Source organism: Triticum urartu, chromosome 6, assembly GCF_003073215.2.
Source record: "Triticum urartu cultivar G1812 chromosome 6, Tu2.1, whole genome shotgun sequence".
NCBI classification, from domain to species: Eukaryota; Viridiplantae; Streptophyta; class Magnoliopsida; order Poales; family Poaceae; genus Triticum; species Triticum urartu.
This window is the reverse complement of record NC_053027.1, coordinates 196,912,336-196,920,059: the sequence shown is the minus strand read 5'-3', so window position 1 is coordinate 196,920,059 and position 7,724 is coordinate 196,912,336.

Here is a 7,724-nt window from a genome sequence, read left to right as displayed (position 1 = left end):
GTCCCAACGGCCCTCTGTGTGGATCTTTGTGGCGAAGCGACAGGGCAGGTTGAGACCACCTAGGAGAGAGGTGGGCCTGGCCCTGGTCGGTGTTTGCGGATACTTAACACGTTTAACAAGATCTTGGGTATTTGATTTGAGTCTGGCTACTGGCCTATACGCACTAACCATCTACGAGGGGACAGTTATGGGCACTCGACGTTGTGGTATCAGTCGAAGCCTTCGTGACGTCAGCGACTGAGTGGCGCGCACCGGATTGGACCGTAAGCCTGCTCTTGTATTAAGGGGGCTAGTTCTGCTTCCGGCCGCGTACGCAACATGCAGGTGTGCAATGGGCGATGGGCCCAGACCCCTGTGCCATAGGATTTAGACCGGCGTGCTGACCTCTCTGTTGTGCCTAGGTAGGGCTGCGACGTGTTGATCTTCCGAGGCCGGGCATGACCCAGAAAAGTGTGTTCGGCCAAATGGGATCGAGCGTGTTGGGTTATGTGGTGCACCCCTACAGGGAAGTTAATCTATTCGAATAGCCGTGATCTTCGGTAACAGGACGACTTGGAGTTGTACCTTGACCTTATGACAACTAGAACCGGATACTTAATAAAACACACCCTTCCAAGTGCCAGATACAACCGGTGATCGCTCTCTAACAGGGCGATGAGGAGAGGATCGCCGGGTAGGATTATGCTATGCGATGCTACTTGGAGGACTTCACTCTACTCTCTTCTACATGCTGCAAGACGGAGGCTGCCAGAAGCGTAGTCTTCGAAAGGACTAGCTATCCCCCCTTATCCCGGCTTTCTGCAGTTCAGTCCACATATAATAGCCTTATTCCAGTTGATACCAATGCATACATATGTAGTATAGCTCCTTGCTTGCGAGTACTTTGGATGAGTACTCATGGTTGCTTTCTCCCTCTTTTCCCCCTATCCCTTCTACCTGGTTGTCGCAACCAGATGTTGGTGCCCAGGAGCCAGACGCCACCTTCGACAATGACTCCTACTACACCAGAGGTGCCTACTACTACGTGCTGCCCGTTGACGACGACCAGGAGTAGTTTAGGAGGATCCCAGGCAGGAGGCCTGCGCCTCTTTCGATCTGTATCCCAGTTTGTGCTAGCCTTCTTAAGGAAAACTTGTTTAACTTATGTCTGTACTCAGATATTGTTGCTTCCGCTGACTCGTCTATGATCGAGCTCGTGTATTCGAGCCCTCGAGGCCCCTGGCTTGTAATATGATGCTTGTATGACTTATTTTATTTGTAGAGTTGTGTTGTGATATCTTCCCGTGAGTCCCTAATCTTGATCGTACATGTTTGCGTGTATGATTAGTGTACGATTGAATCGGGGGCATCACAGGGAGGACTGCTTCGGCTCCGTAGACCAGGAAGAACGGGGTCTCTTCAGTCGGCTTGGTCGCGGTTGTGCGGATGGACTGAAGCTTGTCGTACAAACCTTTGCCGCAGGCCTCTAGCTTCTTCTTGAACGTCCTGGTCTTGAGGCCCCTCAGGACCTCTGCGTTGGCTCGCTCGGCCTGGCCGTTGCTTCGGGGGTCCGCCACCGAAGCGTAGGATATCTGCGTTCCAAGGTTAGCACAGTATGTTTTGAAGAGGTTACTGGTGAAGTGCGAACCGTTGTCTGTGATGATGCGGTTCGGCACCCCGAACCGGCTCACGATGCCCCTGATGAACTTGACCGCGGAACCCGCGGGGATGGTGCGGACGGCCTCTACTTCAGCCCACTTGGTGAACTTGTCCACGACGACGTAGAGATAGCGGAAGCCCCCTGGCGCCCGAGGAAACGGGCCCAGGATGTACAGCCCCCAGACTGCGAATGGCCACAAAAGGGGTATAGTCTGCAGGCCTCCTGCCGGCTGATGGATTTGCTTGGCGTGGAACTGGCAGGCGTCACAAGCTTTCACCAGTTCGACGGCGTCATTGAGTGCGGTGGGCCAATAAAACCCACTGCGGAACGCCTTGCCGACGAGGGTCCGTGATGATGAATGATGTTCACAGTCTCCGCCGTGTATATCTTCTAGCAGTTCCTTTCCTTGCTCCCTGGAGATGCAGCGCAGGGATACATCGTTTGGTCGCTTCCGGTAGAGCTCTCCATCCTTGATGCAGTATGCCGTGGCCTGCCGTGCCACACGCTCCGCTTCCTCCTCCTTCTCCGGCAGGGTCCCTTGTGTTAAGTAACTCCGGAGCTCCATGATCCAGCACCCCTCCTGAGGTTCCATCGTCAGGAGCAAGCGTGCTCCTGAGGCCGGGCCACAGACCGGGGCTCCTGAGGCAGGTGGCTGGGGGAGCTCCTCCCGAGGCTGAGCCGTGTTTTACAATGATGGCAGGGCTAAGGGCTTGAAGAGCCGCTCCTCGAAGACGCCAGGCTCCTAAGGTAACCGCCTGGACGCCCGTTTGGCGATGTCATCGACCTCCTGATTGGTGCCACGGGGCACATGCTGCAACTCCAACCCCCAGAACTGCTTCTCCATCCTGCGGACCTCCGCAAGGTAGGCTTCCATGTGCTCATCTTTCGGCTCGTACACCTTGTTGGAGAAATTGACAAGGAGCTGCAATCGCCCTTGATGGTGAGGCGTTTCACCCCCAGGGCAGCTGCGGCCTTCAAGCCCGCTATTAAGCCTTCATACTCCGCTATGTTGTTGGAGACCTTTTCACCTTGCTGGAAACAGAGCTGTACAACGTAGTAGAGCTTGTCCTGAGTGGGCGATATAAGCACCGCCCCAGCCCCAGCGCCATGCCTGGAGAACGCCCCATCGAAGTACATGACCCAGCCCTCTGGAGCCTCGCTTCCCGGGGAGAGGGACCGATCCTCGTCGTCCTTGAGGCCTAGTGCCTCCGTCCATTCTGCCACAAAATCCACTAATGCTGCTCCCTTGATGACTCTGGTCGTGCTGAATTCGAGCTGAAACGCTTGCAGTTCTATGTTCCACTCAGCGACCCTTCCAGCTGAGTTAGGGCTCCTTAGCACTCTCTCCAGGGGGTATGACGAGACGACCTTGATGGGGTGACCCTGAAAATAGTGCCGCAGCTTGCGCGAGGCCACCAGTAGCGCGAGGAGGAGCTTCTGGGGCATGGGGTGCCGTGCCCTTGCGTCCCGCAACACCGTGATGACGAAGTACACTGGGTGCTCAACGAGGTTGGGTGCGTCAGTGCTGGTGGCGCCCTCCGGAGACCATGGAGCCTCCTGAGGCGATGCGGCCTCCTGAGGCTGGCCATCTGGGAGAGGGGCCTCTTCCGCCTTCGGTGCACTCCTCTGCGGCGGGTGATCCTCCTCAGGCGTGGTGGCGGTTTCTGTGGGCCTTCCTTGTTCCTGTTTTGCCTTGTCCCGGGCTGCTGCTGTGGTTTTGATTCGACGCTCCTCCCTAACCGCCACCAGGGCTGCGCTGGCGGAGTAGGGAGTGGCGGCGAGGTAAAGCACCAGGGGCTCTTGAGGGCGTGGGGCCACCATGACCGGAGGGCTGGTCAGGTATCTCTTGAGATCCTGGAACGCCTTGTTGGCCTCTTCAGTCCATTCAAAGGGCCCCTTTTTCTTCATTAGCTGGAAGAAGGGCAGCGCTCGCTCCCCCAACTTGGAGATGAAGCGCCCTAGTGCGGTCACTCGCCCAGTGAGCTTCTGCATTTCCCTGAGGGTCTTTGGTGGGCTCATGTACTCGACTGCCTTGACCTTTTCCGGGTTAGCCTCGATGCCTTGGTGGGACACGAGGAAACCCAAGAGCTTACCCGAGGGGACTCCGAACACACACTTCTCTGGGTTGAGCCGCAGGTTCACTGCGTTGAGGCTCGTGAAGGTTTCCTCCAGGTCTTGTATCAGGGTCCTGGCTTCCCGAGACTTCACCACAATGTCATCAATGTAAGCCTCAACATTCTTCCCGAGCTGCGGGCCCAAGGTGATGTGCATCAGCCGCTGAAAGGTCGCCCCTGCGTTACGCAGCCCGAATGGCATGCACGTGTAGTAGTACACCCCACACAGGGTTAGGAAGGCTGTCTTTTTGACGTCTTCTACCGCCATCTTGATCTGGTGATACCCAGAGAAGGCATCCAAGAAGCATAGCAGGCCGCATTCTGCGGTGGAATCGACAATCTGGTCGATGCGGGGGAGCGGGAACGGATCTTGCGGGCATGCCTTTTTGAGGTTGGTGAAGTCGACACACATGCGCTCCTTCCCTCCCTTCTTTGGCACAACGACGGGGTTGGCCAACCAATCTGGGTATCGGACCTTGCGAATGACCCCAACGGCTTCTAGTTTGCGGGTCTCTTGGATGATGAAGGCCTGCTTTTCTGTGGACTGCAGCCTTGCCTTCTGCTTCACAGGGCGCACGTTGGGGCACACGTTGAGGTGATGCTCGATTACGCTCCTAGGGATCCCCGCTAACTGGTCAGGCTCCCAAGCGAATACCTTCTTGTTTATGCGCAGGAACCTGACCAGGGCCCCCTCCTGCTCGGGCTCGAGGTTGGCGCCTATGGTGAAAGTGGCATGGGTGGACCCGTTCTCATCGACGGGTATCTGCTTGGTTTCTTCCTTGTCTTGGGTGAACAACTGTTTCTTCTTGGCGGGTGCAGCCCCCTTGGGCTCGGGGGTCTCCGAGTCGGCGGGCTGTGCCGACACCACCATCTTGAAGGCGAGCTTGAGCACTCGCAGCGCGTCTCCGGTGTCCCCGTGCATGGTGAGGACACTGCTGCTCCCGGGCATCTTCATGAGGTTGTACGCCGGGTGCATCGTGGCCATGAACTGGGCCAGCGCTGGGTAGCCGAGGATGGCTTTGTAGGGGAGGCCGATGGGGGCGATGGCGAAGTCGACCAGCTCCGTGCGGAAGTTGTTGTAGGTGCCGAAGGTTACTGGGAGCCGGATCTGTCCCAAGGAGCTGGATGATCCGCCCCCAACACCCGAGAAGGGCCGGCTGGGTTGCAGCCGTTCCAGGGGTATGCAGAGGAGGTTGAAGGCCTCAACCGAGAGCACGCTGAGGCCCGCACCGCCATCGATGAGAGTTCTGGTGACGGCCACCTGGCAGATGGTGGGGGTGCACAGCATGGGGAGCGCACCCGAGCAGGCCGAGTTGGAAGGGTGGTCCTCCGAGCTGAAGGTCAGGCCGGCCTTGAGCGCCGCCCGGTCCGGGAGAGCCCCCTGCCACGTGGAAGCGGTGCTGACCCGGCGGATGAACGGCTTGACGTGGTGACTTGTAGGCGGCGCCTGCGAGCCGCCCAGGAGGGCCGCGACGACCGGGGGTGTTGGTGTAGCGTGGTGGGCGGGGAAGAGGCTGCGGGGCTCTTCCCAAGAGGCCACGGAGGCTACCGGCAGGTGGAGCAGCCATGCGCGCGGAGCGCCGGTGAGGGCCGTGGGGAGCCAGTTGGCCATGACCCTATCGTCACCTCCAGCTTTGAGGATGGCCTCCTCGTACGCCAGCAAGAAGGCCAGTGGATCAGTCGCGCCGCTGTAGCACAGCGGCGTCGTTGGCTTGAACTTGTCCAGCCACCGTACCCGTTGCAGGACTGGGGCCAGGGCTCGGAGCCCCCTGGCCCCCGTGCTGGCGCCGGCGGCCGGAGCGGGCGACGCGCTACTCATCGCGAGGCAGGTCGTGGTGGTGGCGGAAGGGAAAACTCCGGTGCACCCCTACCTGGCGTGCCAAATGTCGGATTTCGGGTTCCGGTAGACCCTTGAGGTTCGAACACTGGGGTGCGCGCGGAGATTTCGCCTTCTACCTACCTGCACCCCTTCGCCTCGCTAAGATCTAAGCTATGGAAAGAACAGCACAAGAGACACAGGGTTTATACTGGTTCGGGCCACCGTTGTGGTGTAATACCCTACTCCAGTGTGTGGTGTGGTGGATTGCCTCTTGGGCTGATGATGATGAGCAATACAAGGAAGAACAGCCTCGCGAGGGTCTGTTCTTGGCTGGGGCGACGAACTGCTAGGAGGAGTTCAGTCACCCTTCTCTCTCTCTCTCTCTCTCTCTCTCTCTTCTCGATTGCGATCCGATTTCCCCTCCTCCTACCCTGGGGGTGGCTAGTCCTATTTATAGGCAAAGGCCCTAGGCCTCTTCCCAAATATTGAGCGGGAAGGGTGCCAACAATTGGCCATTTTGAAGGGGGACATATGGTACACTTATCCTGACTAAAGTTGGTCCTCGCCTGCCAAAGGCTCTGGTGGTGACGATGGCTTGGGCTCCACAATGACTTCCTCCCTGCCGTTGGGCTGGTCTTGGTCTCGTTGCATCGAAACGGGTGCCTTTGCTTGATGCTCTCGCCTGCGCTTGCTCCCTTTGCACCAAAGGGGAAAGGAGGACACTGCGCGGGCTGACGCCCGCCTGGCACCCTTGGTCGTCATGGCTTGCGTCACGGGCACATCGTGAGGTACCCCGCCTTGATCTCTCCGCCTCCTTGCGAGCCAGCCTGATGAGGCCGTGCCTGAGGAAGCTCTGTGTCGTCCGCCCCACGAGGCTTGACCCCTCGCGAGGGTCTTGGGTCTGTGTTGATGAAGATGGGCCGTGCTGGGCCCCTCCTCGAGCCACGCCGCAGGCGGCAGGCAGGCAAGTCTGGGGACCCCCGTTCCCAGAACGCCGACAGGTTAGTACCTTTGGAATTATTTATTTTGATGGCTCCAGACCGATAAACCTCCTCGATGACATATGGGCCTTCCCATTTTGAGAGGAGTTTTCCTACAAATAATCTGAAATGAGAGTTGTACAAAAGAACATATCCTTCGACTTTAAACTCATGCTTTTGGATTCTTTTGTCATGCCATCTTTTAATTTTTGCTTTGAATAATTTTGCATTTTCATAAGCTTGGGTTCTCCATTCATCTAATGAGCTAATATCAAATAACCTCTTTTCACCAGCAAGTTTGAAATCATAATTGAGTTCTTTGATTACCCAATATGCTTCATGTTCTAACTCAAGAGGCAAATGAATAGCTTTTCCATAAACCATTTTATAAGGAGACATACCCATAGGATTTTTATATGTTGTTCTATAAGCCCAAAGTGCATCATCTAATTTCTTAGAGCAATTCTTCCTGGACCTATTGATAGTCTTTTGTAAAATTAATTTTATTTCTCTATTGTTAAGTACAACTTGACCACTAGACTGAGGATGATAAGGTGACGCAATTCTATGGTTAACATACTTGGCAAGCATTTTACGGAAAGCACCATGAATAAAGTGTGAACCACCATAAGTCATTAAATATCTAGGGACTCCAAACCTTGGGAAAATAACTTCCTTAAGCATTTTAATAGAGGTGTTGTGATCAGCACTACTAGTTGGAATAGCTTCTACCCATTTAGTAACATAATCAACAGCAACCAACATATGTGTATACCCATTAGAGAAAGGAAAAGGTCCCATGTAATCAAATCCCCAAACATCAAATGGTTCAACAGCGAGTGAATAATTCATAGGAATTTCTTGATGCTTACCGATATTACCTATCCTTTGACATTCATCACAAGATGAGACGAACTTATGAGCATCCTTGAAGAGAGTAGGCCAATAAAATCCAGACTGCAGTACCTTGTGAGCAGTTCTATCTCCAGCATGATGCCCTCCATAAGCTTCGAAGTGACATTTTCGTAGGATTTGTCCTTGTTCATGCTCAGGTACACAACGTTTAATAATACCATCTACTCCTTATTTATAAAGATGTGGGTCATCCCAAAAGTAATGTCTTGAATCATAGAAGAATTTTTTTTGTTGGTATGTAAAGTTAGGTGGTAAAT